Below are 21,361 nucleotides of genomic sequence, written 5' to 3'. Positions count from 1 at the left end.
TTTCCAATATACTCTATTACCTGCTTTAATTCGTTCGTTTATCTCTATACTCCTTCCGTTTTTGCCGTCCACTATCACCCCCAGGTATTTGAAGCAATCTACTCTCTGGAATGTATTTTCACCTATCTTTATTTCTGTTATTCTGTTTACATTGTCCCGTGTGCTTATAAGATGATTTGTTTTATTCGGATTGATTATTAATCCTCTTGTCTTTGCTTCTGTTACCAGGGTTAAAAGTGCCTCTTCTAGTCTTTTTTTTATCTCGTGCTACCAGTCCCAGGTCATCTGCATAACCTACGATCTGTGTTGAGCTTTGAACAATTGTCTTTTTCAGCCGTGTCCCTAATTGCTCCTTCTAGAGCGATATTAAATAGTGTCGTTGACAGACTGTCTCCTTGTCTTACTTCAAGTTCTATTTTGGTGTCATCTGTATCGCTCTCATTTGTTTTAACTTTTGCTGTTGAGTCTTATTGTCATTCTAGTTAGTCTTATTAATTTTGCCGTTATCTCCATTTTTTTAATTTTTTTTAATTGTTGTCTGTATATGCTGTCGAAGGCCTGTTAGAAGTCGATGAATAGTATGTGTAATTCTATGTCATGTTCATAGCTTTTTTCAATTGTTTGTGTCAGTACGTGTCTTGCATCTATTGTTGATCTTCCTTTTCTAAAACCCTGTTGGTATGGTCCTATAAATTTTTCTGTGTATTGATTTAGTCGGTTTCTTATAATTGTGGTCAATATCTTATACGTTGTATTTAGTAGCATAATTGGTCTGTAGTTGCAGCACTTAGTTGGATCTCCTTTCTTAAAGATTGGTGCGGTGTGTCCGTTTTTCCATTCTATGGGCATGCTTTCGTCCTTCCAAATTGTAACCATTAACTTGTGCATTCGCTTCGTGAGCTCCTCTCCTCCGTTGATGATCAGTTCGTTGTTGATTTCATCTGACCCTGGTGTTTTGTTTACTTTTAGTTGTTTTAATACCTCCATGAATTCCTAATAAGTAGGTGCGCCTTCCTCTTCATCTCTGTTATCTCTTATATCCTCATCCTCTGAATATGCCTTGTTGTCGTTTTTGTATAGGTCCGTGAAATGTTTTTCCCAATATTTTTTGTTTATTTTTGTGACAGATTTTTTGGTACTGTATTGTTGTTTTATCTATACGAACAATTTCTTGTTGTCTTTATTATTTGTTTCTAATTCTTGCCTTTGTTCAGAGATCCATGTGTTCTTATTTCTTCTATAGAGTTTCAATGCTTCTTGTTTTTCTTTTCTATATTGGTCCAATTATTCCTGTTCGGCACTTTGTAGCCATTTGTTTCTTGCGAAGTGCTTCAGTTGAATTTTTTGGTGACATTACTCATCAAACCATTCTTTCGATTCTTTGTTTTTTGGAATCCTATTATTTGTTCTGCTGTCTCTATTATGCTGTTCTTTATGTTTTTCCATTCTCCTTCTATTTCTATGTGCTCGTACTGACCCAATTTCTGTTCCAGTTGTTCTGTATATTGTTGCTTTGTTTCTTGCATTTTCAGATTGGCTATATTTCATTTCCTCCTTTTTCCTTCCTTATGATTATTTGCTTTGATTATTTTCATCTTAAGTTTTGCTATCAACAATATGTGGTAGTGCCTCCATTTGCCCCTCTATATGACCTTACGTCTTGTACTATTTGTGTCCACTTTTTCGAAATTAGAGTATGATCTATTTGGTTTCCATCCATTCTTCCTGGTATCATCCATGTTATTTTCTGTTCTTTTTTATGTTTATGCCCAGTACTAACTATATATGTGTTTGTTGCTGCTGCTAGGTTGCAGATTTCTCCTCCTTTATCATTCGTAGTTTCATGAATGGTTTCTTTGCCAGCTACATTACGATTATACTCCTCCTTTCCGATCTTTGCATTGAAATCACCCATATTATTAATATGTCATTCCTCGAAATATTTTCACAGGTTTCTTCCAGGATGTCGTAGAATTCTGCTTTATCTTCTTGCTTTGCTTCTTCGGTGGGTGCATAGCAATTGACTATCGAGATGTTGGCTTATTTATTTTCTATTCTTATGTAAGATTAACCATTAACTGCTTTGAATTGTATCACTTTTTCCCTCATTTTTTTGTTCACCATAAATGCCGTACCATTCGTTCCCTCTTTGTTTTCTCCCGAATAATACATGCTAAAGTTTTTCTTCTCAATTTTTCTTTCTTTCTTCCATCGTATTTCCTGTAGGGCTAGGATTTCTAGTTGGTATTTTTTCATTTCAAGAGCTATTTCTTGCATCTTACCTACTGCCAGCATGGTTCTAATATTCCAAGATCCCATTCTAATGGGTTTTGTTCTTTTCTTCTTATTGAGATTTTTTCTTTATTTTGTGTGCGTTATTTTGTTTTCGTTAACCGTTTGCATTGCCGAGTCTTTTTTTGCCATGTCAATTTCAGCCGATGTTCTTCGTTTATTAGTTTTTTGAATTTTCTATCAGCTGTTCTCTCTCTTCGTCCCATATCCAGATTTTGCCATTCACTATTAATTTCTTGTAGCCGATTTTCGTTTGCTTACCTTTGCTTCTTTCGTGCTTTGCTATTTTAGTTATTTCCTTTTGTATTTCTTTTTTTTTTGATGTCCAATCGTTATTTATATAAATACGATCTTTATGCTGTTGTAGTTTATGTTTCTTGTTTAGGATTTCCATTTTATCCGTGAGGGTTTCTGTTTCTATTGTGCATACTGTTTCTCCTATTCTTGTTGCACTTCTTAGTTTTATTTGTGTTTGCAACTCTTGGGCTATGAAATTTTCCATTTCTTCTTTTAATTTCTTATAATCATTTGTTTCTACTTTCAACCCAGTTACGATCAAGCTTTTCTTTTTGCTAAATTTCTCCAGTTGCTCCATTCTTTCATGTAGCTGTTTTACGTCTTTTGTTAGTTTTTGATTCTCTGATTTTACATCCATTAACTCTTTGTTGGTTTGTTGTTGTTCTTTCCTTATTTGTTTTATTTCCTAAAGCATTTCATCGTTTTTATTCATTAGCTCTTTCATCATTGTAATCATAACATTTTCCATGTCTTCCTTTGTTTTGGTTGCCTGCTTTGCTTGGTGACCGTTTTGTAATTTTACTTCTATTAAAACAGTCATCCAAGTTTTCTCTTTTGCGTTTCGTTTCGTCATCGGTTTCACTTCCTGTGCCATTTTTTCCATTTTCTAGGAGTGCAGCGCGAAATACCTGGAATACCGATATTAGATTATCAGCAATACTTAAAAAATGAAAGTTACCAATTCACCTGTAGTTAATGGGTTATCTAAAAATTAACTGCGCACCACAGTTACCAGTTGGCCTGTAATTAGGATGGGGGATTAAAATAGATACAAATTCACCGGGACCCGGAAATATGCACACCCTGATATTCTAGTTACGTAAGCTCTTCCGATTGGCGCATGACGTCAGCAACAGAGTAAAGCATAAGCCCGTCTATGCGTTCGTAATACGAACGCGAATGAAATTTGAGAATAGTAAAAATGAATGAATTATGACTAACAGAAACTAAGTGTTTTTTATAGTTTAGAGGAAAATTATTAAACTATTTACTTTTATTTAAATTGATTTTCAGTTATTTGTAAAGTTCCCAGTTTCGTGATTATATTGGTATCCGGAAAATAAAAATATTCATATAATCGATATCTAATAAAATTATTATATTTCGTTAGTTGGCAAAAATTGATTAGTGGCCTACATATTAGTAAATATAATTTTTACCAAGGGGAAGAAAAGCCCCAAAATAAAACCACAAATTTAATGGATTGATAAAAAAACAAAATTTTTTACTTTTTAAATAATGTATTTCATCAGATTTAAGTAAGAGGCTTGGAAAAGACAAAAATAAGTTTTACAGTTTTCATGCCATGCACTTTATTCAAATTTTGTGCATGTGAAATAGACGTGCATACAGCAACTATGTAGCAGTTTTTATAATTTTTTCTTTTACGCAATGTCAGGTTGTTAAGACACTTGTTTAATTCTTTAATTCGGAAGTACATCCGAGACCTAAAAAATAACTTGTTCGCTTTGTTAGAACAGTCTACAGTTACACTTTTGGACACAAAATGGAATCACCATTCATGTGGAAGGAAAAATTGTCTCCAGTTACTTAATATATGACAAGAGAGTGTCTGATGGTTTACATAAACCACACTTACTCAAATGATCAACCCACGTGTACGTTGAAACATCTTCGGATTGAATAATGTAGTCCTTCAATTTATGGCAGATATAACCAGCCAAATTCTCCAAACCATCATACTCGAGGTCACTAATGTTTTTTCATTCTGACTCTCATTGAAAACTTGAAAATCCACAACTGTTTCGTTGTTAGAATCCAGCCTTTGGATCAATTGTCCAGAAATTGGTAAATCTGGGATGTCATCTGTTTAAACGTTCAAAAATTCGTTCCGTTGTCTTTCCTACGCGTATATAACTTTTATAAAATATAATCAAGCTTTTTGTAAACATTTTAAAAAAATTTTAATGGGTTTTTCCCCGAAAAGAGCTTCATTTTTTGGTACTATGTATCAAGTTAAAATATTTGATTTGGAATTTGAAGGATAAGATCGTCTTTTTTATGAGCTACAAATTTACTTTTAGTGGTTCTATAGACTAAGAATATTCCTTTTTTTCGTTTTTTTATATGCTACATTTTTTCCAAGAATATTTTTCGATAAAATACTTACTTTTTGAGTATTTGCGAAAAACCACCGAAAAATGTGTTTTTTTTTTTTTTGTTGAAAAGTAAACATTTTTAGTCGCAAGTTACTCTAGTACCTACTACTGAATTAACCTAGTACCTAAGTTAAAAAAACTCTATAGAACAAAAGTTGCTTAAAGTTAGTCAGATCTGTTTCCGGACTTATTTTAAACGTATATTTTTTCACCTCTAAGTAAAAGCAATCAACGGCACAAATTCAACTTTGAAGTGGGGGATGGGTAGAACCTAAATCGAAATTTTCATGCAATTAGGAGTTGACCCTGAAAATTATGTGTGTTTCTTTTTATCTTTTAAATCATTTTACTTAAAATCATTTTTTAACTATCAAATAATAATTACATATTGAGTTATTTTATTTTTTAAATTTTAATAATAATTATAAAATTTTTTACTTTTTTGTAATGTATTTTTAAAACAAGCAATCATTTAAATAATTATTTTGTAACAATTTGTATTATTTAAGAATATAATAATTACATTTTGGTTTTGTAGTAAGTGTTTTTCAAGAATATTAATGTATAGTTTTAAAATATTGTATTGCAAATAATTATCATTATTAAATGGTTATTATTTGTGAAGTATTATTTTTCTTTTTTCACACCCTTATGTATGTAACAAATCTAAGGGACTTTCTGAAAGGTAAATCTAAATAGTTATAGTTAAAGAGGGTAGCAGATATGGTTTATACACAATAAATTCAAAATATTTAAAGAAAACCACGGTAGACGTTAAAGACACAAAAGAAGAGATACTTAAAAGTTACATAAAGAATTCGAGACAAAGCTGTTGCTGCCGTCATTGACTCCGCCCACTATATATCTGTATATCATGGGAAATATACAATACAACACGAGCTCCAATCGCTCGACTAATACTCTAATACTTTAGACTAATACTTTAGAGCTGGCATCAGTGTGTGATCTCGCGTTGATCGGTAAATATCTAAAATTTCGTATATAAGTCCTCCCCTTTATTTTCAGCTACGGATCTCGTTTCGCTGTAAATTTATCAGAAAAATTTAAGTACAAAAATATTTTCCCCTCTAAGTGTGCCATGATTAATATGTTAATTATAAAGATAGTTATGAACAATATACTCCAATAATTAATTTCCTAATGGTGGATCTCGGGTTGTCCTCGATTTAGTTGGATCTCGCCTTGATATGAAGACGTATATATATATATATATATATATATATATATATATATATATATATATATATATATATATATATATATATATATATATATATATATATATATATATATATATATATATATATGAAATAATCGAAAAGATTTCTCTGATGTACAGAAGAAATCTTTTCCGTAGCGGCCGTGACCATGTGAATTCAAAGTCTTGATAAAAGACTATGAAACGACAAAAGATACCTCTTTGTATCACAGATTTGTCTACAAAGCCACGTTATTCGCTACGCATTCCTCAATAACGGAGAAACCGTGATAATAGGAAAGAACGGCGATTGCATTTTATTACACTTCGACCACCACCGGTATTCTACACGACGTGTTTCGCAGGTTATGTCAACCGCTCGTCAGGAACACCTAGGTGAGTGGTCGAAGAGGAATAAAATGCATGGGGCCTTCCTGGTAATAATAAAATACCAGACTTCAGTACACTAGGTACGACATCTATATGAAATAATCGAAAAGATTTCTCTGATGTCCAGAAGAAATCTTTTCCGTAGCGGCCGTGACCATGTGAATTCAAAGTCTTGATAAAAGACTATGAAACGACAAAAGATACCTCTTTGTATCACAGATTTGCCTACAAAACCACGTTATTCGCTACGCATTCCTCAATAACGGAGAAACCGTGATAATAGGAAAGAACGGCGATTGCATTTTATTACACTTCGACCACCACCGGTATTCTACACCTAGGTGTTCCTGACGAGCGGTTGACATAACCTGCGAAACACGTCGTGTAGAATACCGGTGGTGGTCGAAGTGTAATAAAATGCAATCGCCGTTCTTTCCTATTATCACGGTTTCTCCGTTATTGAGGAATGCGTAGCGAATAACGTGGCTTTGTAGACAAATCTGTGATACAAAGAGGTATCTTTTGTCGTTTCATAGTCTTTTATCAAGACTTTGAATTCACATGGTCACGGCCGCTACGGAAAAGATTTCTTCTGTACATCAGAGAAATCTTTTCGATTATTTCATATAGATGTCGTACCTAGTGTACTGAAGTCTGGTATTTTATTATTACCAGGAAGGTCCCATGCATTTTATTCCTCTTCGACCACTCACCTAGGTGTTCCTGACGAGCGGTTGACATAACCTGCGAAACACGTCGTGTAGAATACCGGTGGTGGTCGAAGTGTAATAAAATGCAATCGCCGTTCTTTCCCATATATATATATATATATATATATATATATATATATATATATATATATATATATATATATATATATATATATATATATATATATATATATATATATATATATATATGTCTTCATATCAAGGCGAGATCCGTTTGTATCATAAGCTATACAAGATGAGATCCGTTTTGCAAGGCGAGATCCGATTTTGGATCTCACCTTGTATTCACGTGTATATAGTGACATCTCAATGTAACAATGGTTAGGGTACAAGGAAATCGATTTTTGTCTGGACCTCATTTTGCATCCCTTTTGGTGAATTTTATATTGCAGTGGTTCCACTAAATCCGCTGTAGAGGGCAGCGCGCGCGATCCGTTGTGTATATGGTAAATATATATTTTGCAGACAACCCGAGATCCGGTAAATTTGGAAACATCGCAAATGAATTTCACGGTCAGCTCTCTCACTCGGCTTATGTCTAGCTTGAATAAGAATGTTTACATTATTTAAGGGCTCTGTCCAGAAAGGCGATTGTCAAATATCTCGAGAACTAGACGGCATATCGAAAAAACTTTGGAATGCTTTTTGAATGGTTTTTCAAAATCTATATACTTATGCAATAGCAGGGTTCTTATTCTGCCTGCGAAAGCGGTGGGTGTAGTAACTTTGAATTTTCAACTGAAACACTTTATTTTTAATTAAATAGTTGAAATTTAGAATTAAAAATACACAACTTTTGTTTGAATCGATAATAGCTTCTTTAATCCAGTCGGAAGAGCTTCAAAATCGTCGTTTTGATGACATTTTTAGGGTTTAGGGGTACCTCAGGTAGTTAGCTTAAAACGTAAGAAATAAATTTGAATAGTTAATGTTTATTGATAAACAAAGCTCCAATTCTATTTTACTTCAACTCATTTTAAGGCTATTTCAATAAACTAATCGGTTCTTTTTTCAGTTTTTTGGTAAAACATTGTAACTTATAGACGAAAATTCTTAAAATCGGCTATTTTTCATTTAAATTGTCAATAAATAATTAAATTGAGAAAAAATTGGTCAGATTTACATAAATTTTGTTATTCCGTCCATATAGAAACTAAAACAATTGTTACGTAGTTACACTGAGTGTCATAAAAACCGTGTATTTTTACTCATTTCTTTGAGCTATTTCACGTAATATCGAGATATAAGTTGTATTTTTTACATAAGTTATATTAACGTTAAACTGACTTAATTTATAGTTTTATAAGCAATAATTAAGTATAGCGAAATTTATAAAACCTTGTTTAAATTGTTTTACATGCTCTATAATGCGGTTATCTTAAATTTTGTTTTGAATGTTTTTCTTCTTACTGGTAGACAAAAAATGGCAAAATGTGCATTTTTTACATAAAATTGTTGATAACCAACATAGTTACTACTCAAAATATTAAAAAAACTAACCGTCGGTATAACAGGTTGCCTGGAAACCAGATGGAGAACAGTACCGTAAATGTTTTAGACTTTTTAGCACTTTCTTTAAGCGAAATTTAAAATCATTTACCACCCATGTACACTCATTACGGAATCTGTTACAAGAATTTCAGCGATTTCAGCCATTTTTTCAAAATTTATTTGGATTTTCTCTAGTAATCCTTCCAAAAGACAATACATAAATGGTGAATACCTTTTACACCAACTTCAAGGAGGGTAATTTATACAGGTACATACCTGGAATTATTATATGGACCGTTCACTCTTGTTAGAGTATAGTTTGCTCAAATATGAGCTCTTTTAATCCATTTCACGCGGTAAATTAGTCCGCTTTTCCTTTAGGTCTTAGGTCATAGGTTGTGATGTTTTTTTGCCCTATCTACTATCTTCTTCCACTCTCTCCGGTCCTAAATATTTTCTCTCCAGTTTGCAATTTCCATCTTTGATATATCGTCTAGCAGTTGATCTTCCCATCTAATTTTTGGTCTTCCTCTTGGTCTATTTTTTACTGGTTTCCAGTTCATTATCTTCCTGATCAGTTCTTCTACCCCTCTTCTTTGTGTGTGCCCAAACCATCTGAGGCTTTGTGCTTTAATGAATTTTACTATATCTTCTCCTTTATTTATATTTATTATTTCATGGTTCATCAGCTTTCAATATTCCCCTGTTTCTGTCTTTACTGGGCCATGTATCCTTATAATTTTTCTCTCAATTATTTTTAACTTTTCTTCGTCTTTTTTCGTAAGGCACATTACTTCTGCTCCATAGGCTATCACTGATCTGATTGCTGCTGTGTATATTTTTGATTTTGTTTTTTTTGCTCAGGTTTTTGTCCTTGAGTAGTTGGTGATATTTCCAATATACTCTATTACCTGCTTTAATTCTGTCGTTTATCTCTATAGTCCTTCCGTTTTTGCCGTCCACCATCACCCCCAGGTATTTGAAGCAATCTACTCTCTGGAATGTATTTTCACCTATCTTTATTTCTGCTATTCTGTTTACATTGTCTCGTGTGCTTATAAGATATTTTGTTTTATTCTGATTGATTATTAGTCCTCTCGTCTTTGCTTCTCTTACCAGGGTTAAAAGTGCCTCTTCTAGTCTTTTTTTATCTCGTGCTACCAGTCCCAGTTCATCTGCATATCCTGTGATCTGTGTTGAGCTTTGAATAATTGTCTTTTTCAGCCCTGTGTCCCTAATTACTCCTTCTAGAGCGATATTAAATAGTGTCGTTTGTCGTTGACAGACTGTCTCCTTGTCTTACTTCAAGTTCTATTTTGATGTCATTTGTATCGCCCTCATTTGTTTTAACTTTTGCTGTTGAGTATTTTATTGTCATTCTAGTTAGTCTTATTAATTTTACCGGTGTCTCCATTTTTTTCATTTCTTTTAATAATTGTTGTCTGTATATGCTGTTGAAGACCTGTTGGAAGTCGATGAATAGTATGTGTAATTCTATGTCATGTTCATAGCTTTTTTCAATTGTTTGTGTCAGTACGTGTATTGCATCTATTGTTGATCTTCCTTTGATCTATTGTTCTAAAACCCTATTGTGTATTGATTTAGTCGGTTTCTTATAATTGTGGTCAATATCTTATACGTTGTATTTAGTAGCATAATTGGTCTGTAGTTGCAGCACTTAGTTGGATCTCCTTTCTTAAAGATTGGTGCGATGTGCCCGTTTTTCCATTCTATGGGCATGCTTTCGTCCTTCCAAATTGTAACCATTATCTTGTGCATTCACTTCGTGAGCTCCTCTCCGCCGTTGATGATCAGTTCGTTGTTGATTTCATCTGGCCCTGGCGTTTTGTTTACTTTTAGTTGTTTTAATACCTCCATGAATTCCTAATAAGTAGGTGCGACTTCCTCTTCATCTCTGTTATCTCTTATATCCTCATCCTCTGAATATGCCTTATTGTCGTTTTTGTATAGGTCCGTGAAATGTTTTTCCCAATCTTTTTTGTTTATTTTTGTGACAGATTTTTTGGTAATGTGTTGTTGTTTTATCTATTCGAACAATTTCTTGTTGTCTTTATTATTCGTTTCTAATTCTTGCATTTGTTCAGAGATCCATGTGTTCTTCTTTCTTCTATAGAGTTTCAATGCTTCTTGTTTTTCTTTTCTATATTGGTCCATTTGTTCCTGTTCGGCACTTTGTAGCCATTTGTTTCTTGCGAGGTGCTTCAGTTGACTTTTTTGGTGACATTCCTCATCAAACCATTCTTTCGATTCTTTGTTTTTTTGGAATCCTATTATTTGTTCTGCTGTCTCTATTATGCTGTTCTTTATGTTTTTCCATTCTCCTTCTATTTCTATGTGCTCGTACTGACCCAATTTCTGTTCCAGTTGTTCTGTATATTGTTGCTTTGTTTCTTGCGTTTTCAGATTGGCTATATTCCATTTCCTCCTTTTTCCTTCCTTATGATTATTTACTTTGATTATTTTCATCTTAAGTTTTGCTATCAACAATATGTGGTCAGTGCCTCCATTTGCCCCTCTATATGACCTTACGTCTTGTACTATTTGTGTCCACTTTTTCGAAATTAGAGTATGATTTATTTGGTTTCCATCCATTCTTCCTGGTATCATCCATGTTATTTTGTTTTCTTTTTTATGTTTATGCCCAGTACTAACTATATATGTATTTGTTGCTGCTGCTAGGTTGCAGATTTCTCCTCCATTATCATTCGTAGTTTCATGAATGATTTCTTTGCCAGCTACATTACGATTATAGTCCTCCTTTCCGATCTTTGCATTGAAATCACCCAATATTATTAATATGTCATTCCTCGGAATATTTTTACAGGTTTCTTCCAGGATGTCTTAGAATTCTGTTTTATCTTCTTGGTTTGCTTCTTCGGTGGGTGCATAGCAATTGACTATCGAGATGTGGGCTTGTTTATTTTCTTATGTAAGATATCCTTTCATTAACTGCTTTGAATTGTATCAGTTTTTCCCTCATTTTTTTGTTCACCATAAATGCCGTACCATTCGTTCCCTGTTTGTTTTTTCCCGAATAATACATGCTAAAGTTTTTCTTCTCAATTTTTCCTTCTTTCTTCCATCGTATTTCCTGTACGGCTAGGATTTATAGTTGGTATTTTTTCATTTCAAGAGCTATTTCTTGGATCTTACCTGCTGCCAGCATGGTTCTAATATTCCAAGAGCCCATTCTAATGGGTTTTGTTCTTTTCTTCTTATTGAGATTCTTTCTTTATTTTGTGTGCGTTATTTTGTTTTCGTTAACCGTTTCCATTTCCGAGTCTTTTTTTGCCATGTCAATATCATATTTCAGCCGCTGTTCTTCGTTTATTAGTTTTTTGAATTTTCTATCAGCTGTTCTCTCTCTTCGTCCCATATCTAGATTTTGCCATTCACTATTAATTTCTTGTAGCCGATTTTCGTTTGCTTACCTTTGCTTATTTCGTCCTTTGCTATTTTAGTTATTTCCTTTTGTATTTCTTTTTCTTTCGATGTCCAATCGTTGTTTATATAGATACGATCTTTATGCTGTTTTAGTTTACGTTTCTTGTTTGGGATTTCCATTTTATCCGTGAGGGCTTCTGTTTCTATTGCGCATACTGTTTCTCCTATTTTTTTGCACTTCTTAGTTTTATTTGTATTTGCAACTCTTGGGCTCTGAAATTTTCCATTTCTTCTTTTAATTTCTTATAATCATTTGTTTCTACTTTCAACCCAGTTACGATCAAGCTTTTCTTTTTGCTAAATTTCTCCAGTTGCTCCATTCATTCATGTAGCTGTTTTACTTCTTTTTTTAGTTTTTGTTTCTCTGCTTTTACACCCATTAACTCTTTATTGGTTTGTTGTTATTCTTTCCTTATTGGTTTTATTTCCTGAAGCATTTCATCGTTTTTATTCATTAGCTCTTTCATTATTGTAATCATAACATTTTCCATGTCTTCCTTGTTTTCGTTGCCTGCTTTGCTTGGTGACCGTTTTTTAATTTTACTTCTATTAAAACAATCATCCAAGTTTTCTCTTTTGCGTTTCGTTTCATCATCGGTTTCACTTCCTGTGATATTTTTTCCATTTTCTAGGAGTGCAGCGCTAAATACCTGGAATACCGATATTAGATTATCAACAATACTTAAAAAATGAAAGTTACCAATTCACCGGTAGTTAATGCGTTATTTAAAAATTAACTGCGCACTAGAGTTGCCAGTTGGTCTGTAATTAGGATGGGGATTAAAATAGATACGAATTCACCGGGACCCGGAAATATGCACACCCTGATATTCTAGTTACGTAAGCTCGTCCGATTGGCGCATGACGTTAACAACAGAGTAAAGCATAGTCCCGTCTATGCGTTCGTAATACGAACGCGAATGAAATTTGAGAATAGTACAAATGAATGAATTATGACTAAAAGAAACTAAGTGATTTTTATAGTTTAGAGGAAAATTATTAAACTATTTACTTTTATTTAAATTGATTTTCAGTTATTTGTAAAGTTCCCAGTTTCTTGATTATATTGCTATCCGGAAAATAAAAATATTCATATAATCGATATCTACTAAAACTATTATATTTCGTTAGTTGGAAAAAATTGATTAGTGTCCTACACATTAGTAAATATAATTTTTACCAAGGGGAAGAAAAGCCCCAAAATAAAACCATAAATTTAATGGATTGATAAAAAACAAAATTTTTTACTTTTTAAATAATGTATTTCATCAGATTTAAGTAAGAGGCTTGGAAAAGACAAAAATAAGTTTTACAGTTTTCATGCCATGCACTTTATTTAAATTTTGTGCATGTGAAATAGACGTACATACAGCAACTATGTAGCAGTTTTTATAATTTTTCTTTTACGCAATGTCAGGTTGTTAAGAGACTTGTTTAATTCTTTAATTCGGAAGTACATCCGAGACCTAAAAAATAACTTGTTCGCTTTGTTAGAACAGTCTACAGTTACACTTTTGGACATAAGGTTTTCTAAATAATTTTTAGTTACCAAAATGGAATCACCATTCATGTGGAAGGAAAAATTGTCTCCAGGTACTTAATATATGACAAGAGAGTGTCTGATGGTTTACATAAACCACACTTACTCAAATGATCAACCCACGTGTACGTTGAAACATCTTCGGATTGAATACTGGAGTCCTTCAATTTATGGCAGATATAACCAGCCAAATTCTCCAAACCATCATACTCGAGGTCACTAATGTTTTTTCATTCTAACTCTCATTGAAAACTTGAAAATCCACAACTGTTTCGTTGTTAGAATCCAGCCTTTGGATCAATTGTCCAGAAATTGGTAAATCTGGGATGTCGTCTGTTTAAACGTTCGAAAATTCGTTCCGTTGTCTCTCCTACCCGTATATAACTTTTGTAAAATAAAATAAAGCTTTTTGTTAACACTAAAAAAATTTTAATGGGTTTTCCCCGAAAACAGCTTCATTTTTTGGTACTATGTATCACGTTAAAATATTTGATTTGGAATTTGAAGGATAAGATCGTCTTTTTTATGAGCTACAAATTTACTTTTACTGGTTCTATAGACTAAGAATATACCATTTTTTCGTTTTTTTTATATGCTACATTTTTTCCAAGAATATTTTTTCGATATAATACTTACTTTTTGAGTATTTGCGAAAAACCGCCGAAAAACGTGTTTTTTTTGTTGAAAAGTAAATATTTTTAGTCGCAAGTGACTCTAGTACCTACTACTAAATTAACCTAGTACCTAAGTTAAAAAAACTCTATAGAACAAAAGTTGCTTAAACTTAGTCAGATCTGTTTCCGGACTTATTTTAAACGTATATTTTTTCACCCTCCAAGTAAAAGCAATCAACGGCACAAATTCAACTTTGAAGTGGGGGATGGGTAGAATCTAAATCCAAATTTTCATGCAATTAGGAGTTGACCCTGAAAATTATGTGTGTTTCTTTTTATCTTTTAAATCATTTTACTTAAAATCATTTTTTAACTATTAAATAATAATTACATATTGAGTTATTTTATTTTTTAAACTTTAATAATATTTATAAAAAATTTTACTTTCTTGTAATGTATTTTTAAAACTAGCAATCATTTAAATAATTATTTTGTAACAATTTGTATTATTTAAGAATATAATAATTACATTTTGGTTTCGTAGTAAGTGTTTTTTAAGAATATTAATGTATAGTTTTAAAATATTGTATTGCAAATAATTATCATTATTAAATGGTTATTATTTGTCAAGTATTCTTTTTCTTTTTTCACACCCTTATGTATGTAATAAAACTAAGGGACTTTCTGAAAGGTCAATCGTAGACTTTAAAGACACAAAAGAAGCGATACTTAAAAGTTACGCCCATTATATATCTTTATATCGTGGGAAATATACAATACAACACGAGCTCCAACCGCTCGACTAATACTCTTTAGAGCTGGCATCAGTGTGTGATCTCGCGTTGAACGGTAAATATCTAAAATTTCGTATATAAGTCCCCCCCTTTACTTTTCAGCCACGGATCTCGTTTCGCTGTAAATTTATCAGAAAAATTTAAGTACAAAAATCTTTTCCCCTCTAAGTGTGCCATGATTAATATGTTAATTATAAAGATACTTATGAACAATATACTCCAATAATTAATTTCCTATTGGTGGATCTCGGGTTGTCCTCGATTTAGTCGGATCTCGCCTTGATATGAAGACGTATATATATATATATAACAGGTATATAATATTTGCCGAACAGTTAGGTAACAAGGTTGAAATATTGGGGTAGCAGCAATCTCAAAGAAAACTCTTTATAATAGTTCCAAGCTTTCGAAAATGTTTATTTTCATCATCAGGGAAACTACAATCATAGTTAGAAACTACAATTAGAAACTACATTACTGCTACCCCAATATTTCAACCTATATATTTCATATATGTCTTCATATCAAGGCGAGGTCCGTTTGTATCATAAGCTATACAAGATGAGATCCGTTTTGCAAGGCGAGATCCGATTTGGGATCTCACTTTGTATTTACGTGTATATAGTGACATCTCGATGTAACAATGGTTGGGGTACAAGGAAATCGATTTTTGTCTGGACCTCATTTTGCACCCCTTTTGGTAAATTTTATATTGCAGTGGTTCCACTAAATCCGCTGTAGAGGGCAGCGCGCGCGATCCGTTGTGTATATGCTAAATATATATTTTGCAGACAACCCGAGATCCGGTAAATTTGGAAACATCGCAAATGAATTTCACGGTCAGCTCTCTCACTCGGCTTATGTCTAGCTTGAATTAGAATATTTACATTATTTAAGGGCTCTGTCCAGAAAGGCGATTGTCAAATATCTCGAGAACTAGACGTCATATCGAAAAAACTTTGGAATGCTTTTTTAATGGTTTTTCAAAATCTATATACTTATGCAATAGCAGGGTTCTTATTCTGCCTGCGAAAGCGGTGGGTGTAGCAACTTTGAATTTTCAACTGAAACACTTTATTTTTAATTAAATAGTTGAAATTTAGAATTAAAAATACACAACTTTTGTTTGAATCGATAATAGCTTCTTTAATCCAGTCGTAAGAGCTTCAAAATCGTCGTTTTGATGACATTTTTAGGGTTTAGGGGTACCTCAGGTAGTTAGCTTAAAACGTAAGAAATAAATTTGAACAGTAACGGATTAAGCCAACACAGAGCTTATCGTAAATGTATACTTTTCATTAATGTTTATTGATAAACAAAGCTCCAATTCTATTTTACTTCAACTCATTTTAAGGCTATTTCAATAAACTAATCGGTTCTTTTTTCAGTTTTTTGGTAAAATATTGTAATTTATAGACGAAAATTCTTAAAATCGGCTATTTTTCATTTAAATTGTCAATATATAATTAAACTGAGAAAAAATTGGTCAGATTTACATAAATTTTGTTATTCCGTCCATATAGAAACTAAAACAATTGTTACGTAGTTACACTGAGTGTCATAAAAACCGTGTATTTTTACTCATTCCTTCGAGCTATTTCACGTAATATGGAGATATAAGTTGTATTTTTACATAAGTTATATTAACGTTAAACTGACTTAATTTATAGTTTTATAAGCAACAATTAAGTATAGCGAAATTTATAAAACCTTGTTTAAATTGTTTTACATGCTCTATAATGCGGTTATCTTAAATTTTGTTTTGAATATTTTTCTTCTTACTGGTAGACAAAAAATGGCAAAATGTGCATTTTTGACATCAAATTGTTGATAACCAACATAGTTACTACTCAAAATATTAAAAAAACTAACCGTCGGTATAACAGGTTGCCTGGCAACCAGATGCAGAACAGAGTACCATAAATGTTTTCCACTTTTTAGCACTTTCTTTAAGTGAAATTTAAAATCATTTACCACCAATAACTTACACCCATGTTCACTCATTACAAAATCTGTTACAAAAATTTCAGCGATTTCAGCCATTTTTCAAAATTTATTTGGATTTTCTCTAGTAATCCTTCCAAAAGACAATACATAAATGATGAGTACCTTTTACACCATCTTCAGGGAGGGTAATTTATACAGGTACATACGTACATACCTGAAATTATTATATGGACCGTTCACTCTTGTTAGAGTATAGTTCGCTTAAATATTAGCTCTTTTAATCCATTTCACGCGGTAAATTAGTCCGCTTTCCTTTTAGGTCGTAGTTCATGGGTTGTGATGTTTTTTTGCCTTCTCTACTAACTTGTTCCACTCTCTCAGGTCCTGAATCTTTTCTCTCCAGTTTGCAATTTCCATCTTTGATATATCGTCTAGCAGGTGATCTTCCCATCTTATTTTTGGTCTTCCTCTTGGTCTATTTTTTACTGGTTTCGAGTTCATTATCTTCCTGATCAGTTCTTCTACCCCTCTTCTTTGTGTGTGCCCAAACCATCTGAGCCTTTGTGCTTTAATGAATTTTACTATATCTTCTCCTTTATTTATATTTATTATTTCATGGTTCATCAGCTTTCTATATTCCCCTGTTTCTGTCTTTACTGGGCCATGTATTCTTCTCATAATTTTCTCTCAATTATTCTTAACTTTTCTTCGTCTTTTTCGTAAGGCACATTACTTCTGCTCCATAGGCTATCACTGATCTGATTGCTGCTGTGTATATTTTTGATTTTGTTTTTTTTTGCTCAGGTTTTTGTCCTTGAGTAGTCGGTGATATTTCCAATATACTCTATTACCTGCTTTAATTCTTTCGTTTATCTCTATACTCCTTCCGTTTTTGCCGTCCACTATCACCCCCAGGTATTTGAAGCAATCTACTCTCTGGAATGTATTTTCACCTATCTTTGTTTCTTTTATTCTGTTTACATTGTCTCGTGTGCTTATAAGATATTTTGTTTTATTCTGATTGATTATTAATCCTCTCGTCTTTGCTTCTGTTACCAGGGTTAAAAGTGCCTCTTCTAGTCTTTTTTTTATCTCGTGCTACCAGTCCCAGGTCATCTGCATATCCTATGATCTGTGTTGAGCTTTGAACAATTGTCTTTTTCAGCCCTGTGTCCCTAATTGCTCCTTCTAGAGCGATATTAAATAGTGTCGTTGATAGACTGTCTCCTTGTCTTACTTCAAGTTCTATTTTGGTGTCTTCTGTATCGCCCTCATTTGTTTTAACTTTTGCTGTTGAGTCTTATTGTCATTCTAGTTAGTCTTATTAATTTTGCCGGTATCTCCATCTTTTTAATTTTTTTTAATTGTTGTCTGTATATGCTGTCGAAGACTTGTTAGAAGTCGATGAATAGTATGTGTAATTCTATGTCATGTTCATAGCTTTTTTCAATTGTTTGTGTCAGTACGTGTATTGCATCTATTGTTGATCTTCCTTTTCTAAAACCCTGTTGGTATGGTCCTATAAATTTTTCTGTGTATTGATTTAGTCGATTTCTTATAATTGTGGTCAATATCTTATACGTTGTATTTAGTAGCATAATTGGTCTGTAGTGGAAGCACTTAGTTGGATCTCCTTTCTTAAAGATTGGTGCGATGTGTCCGTTTTTCCATTCTATGGGCATGCTTTCGTCCTTCCAAATTGTAACCATTAACTTGTGTATTCGCTTCGTGAGCTCCTCTCCTCCGTTGATGATCAGTTCGTTGTTGATTTTATCTGGCCCTGGTGTTTTGTTTACTTTTAGTTGTTTTAATACCTCCATGAATTCCTGATAAGTAGGTGCGCCTTCCTCTTCATCTCTGTTATCTCTTATATCCTCATCCTCTGAATATGCCTTGTTGTCGTTTTTGTATAGGTCCGTGAAATGTTTTTCCCAATATTTTTTGTTTATTTTTGTGACAGATTTTTTGGTACTGTATTGTTGTTTTATCTATACGAACAATTTCTTGTTGTCTTTATTATTCGTTTCTAATTCTTGCCTTTGTTCAGAGATCCATGTGTTCTTCTTTCTTTTATAGAGTTTCAATGCTTCTTGTTTTTCTTTTCTATACTGGTCCAGTTGTTCCTGTTCGGCACTTTGTAGCCATTTGTTTCTTGCGAGGTGCTTCAGTTGAATTTTTTGGTGACATTCCTCATCAAACCATTCTTTCGATTCTTTGTTTTTTGGAATCCTATTATTTGTTCTGCTGTCTCTATTATGCTGTTCTTTATGTTTTTCCATTCTCCTTCTATTTTTATGTGCTCGTACTGACCCAATTTCTGTTCCAGTTTTTCTGTATATTGTTGCTTTGTTTCTTGCGTTTTCAGATTGGCTATATTCCATTTCCTCCTTTTTCCTTCCTTATGATTATTTGCTTTGATTATTTTCATCTTAAGTTTTGCTATCAACAATATGTGGTCAGTGCCTCCATTTGCCCCTCTATATGACCTTACGTCTTGTACTATTTGTGTCCACTTTTTCGAAATTAGAGTATGATCTATTTGGTTTCCATCCATTCTTCCTGGTATCATCCATGTTATTTTGTGTTCTTTTTTATGTTTATGCCCAGTACTAACTATATATGTGTTTGTTGCTACTGCTAGGTTGCAGATTTCTCCTCCTTTATCATTCGTAGTTTCATGAATGGTTTCTTTGCCAGCTACATTACGATTATAGTCCTCCTTTCCGATCTTTGCATTGAAATCACCCAATACTATTAATATGTCATTCCTCGAAATATTTTCACAGGTTTCTTCCAGAATGTCGTAGAATTCTGCTTTATCTTCTTGGTTTGCTTCTTCGGTGGGTGCATAGCAATTGACTATCGAGATGTTGGCTTATTTATTTTCTATTCTTATGTAAGATATCCTTCCATTAACTGCTTTGAATTGTATCACTTTTTCCGTCATTTTTTTGTTCACCATACATGCCGTACAATTCGTTCCCTCTTTGTTTTCTCCCGAATAATACATGCTAAAGTTTTTCTTCTCAATTTTTCTTTCTTTCTTCCATCGTATTTCCTGTAGGGCTAGGATTTCTAGTTGGTATTTTTTCATTTCAAGAGCTATTTCTTGCATCTTACCTACTGCCAGCATGGTTCTAATATTCCAAGATCCCATTCTAATGGGTTTTGTTCTTTTCTTCTTATTGAGATTCTTTCTTTATTTTGTGTGCGTTATTTTGTTTTCGTTAACCGTTTGCATTGCCGAGTCTTTTTTTGCCATGTCAATTTCAGCCGATGTTCTTCGTTTATTAGTTTTTTGAATTTTCTATCAGCTGTTCTCTCTCTTCGTCCCATATCCAGATTTTGCCATTCACTATTAATTTCTTGTAGCCGATTTTCGTTTGCTTACCTTTGCTTCTTTCGTCCTTTGCTATTTTAGTTATTTCCTTTTGTATTTCTTTTTCTTTCGATGTCCAATCGTTGTTTATATAGATACGATCTTTATGCTGTTGTAGTTTATGTTTCTTGTTTAGGATTTCCATTTTATCCCTGAGGGTTTCTGTTTCTATTGTGCATACTGTTTTTCCTATTTTTGTTGCACTTCTTAGTTTTATTTGTGTTTGCAACTCTTGGGCTATGAAATTTTCCATTTCTTCTTTTAATTTCTTATAGATTGTTTCTACTTTCAACCCAGTTACGATCAAGCTTTTCTTTTTGCTAAATTTCTCCAGTTGCTCCATTCTTTCATGTAGCTGTTTTACGTCTTTTGTTAGTTTTTGATTCTCTGATTTTACATCCAGTAACTCTTTATTGGTTTGTTGTTGTTCTTTCCTTATTTGTTTTATTTCCTAAAGCATTTAATCGTTTTTATTCATTAGCTCTTTCATCATTGTAATCATAACATTTTCCATGTCTTCCTTGTTTTCGTTGCCTGCTTTGCTTGGTGACCGTTTTGTAATTTTACTTCTATTAAAACAGTCATCCAAGTTTTCTTTTTTGCGTTTCGTTTCGTCATCGGTTTCACTTCCTGTGCCATTTTTTCCATTTTCTAGGAGTGCAGCGCGAAATACCTGGAATACCGATATTAGATTATCAGCAATACTTAAAAAATGAAAGTTACCAATTCACCTGTAGTTAATGGGTTATCTAAAAATTAACTGCGCACCAGAGTTACCAGTTGGCCTGTAATTAGGATGGGGGATTAAAATAGATACAAATTCACCGGGACCCGGAAATATGCACACTCTGATATTCTAGTTACGTAAGCTCTTCCGATTGGCGCATGACATCAGCAACAGAGTAAAGCATAATCCCGTCTATGCGTTCGTAATATGAACGCGAATGAAATTTGAGAATAGTAAAAATGAATGAATTATGACTAACAGAAACTAAGTGATTTTTATAGTTTAGAGGAAAATTATTAAACTATTTACTTTTATTTAAATTGATTTTCAGTTATTTGTAAAGTTCCCAGTTTCG

Source organism: Diabrotica virgifera, chromosome 8 (genome assembly GCF_917563875.1).
Source record: "Diabrotica virgifera virgifera chromosome 8, PGI_DIABVI_V3a".
In the NCBI taxonomy this organism is placed as follows: domain Eukaryota; kingdom Metazoa; phylum Arthropoda; class Insecta; order Coleoptera; family Chrysomelidae; genus Diabrotica; species Diabrotica virgifera.
Note: the sequence above shows the minus strand (reverse complement) of the source record.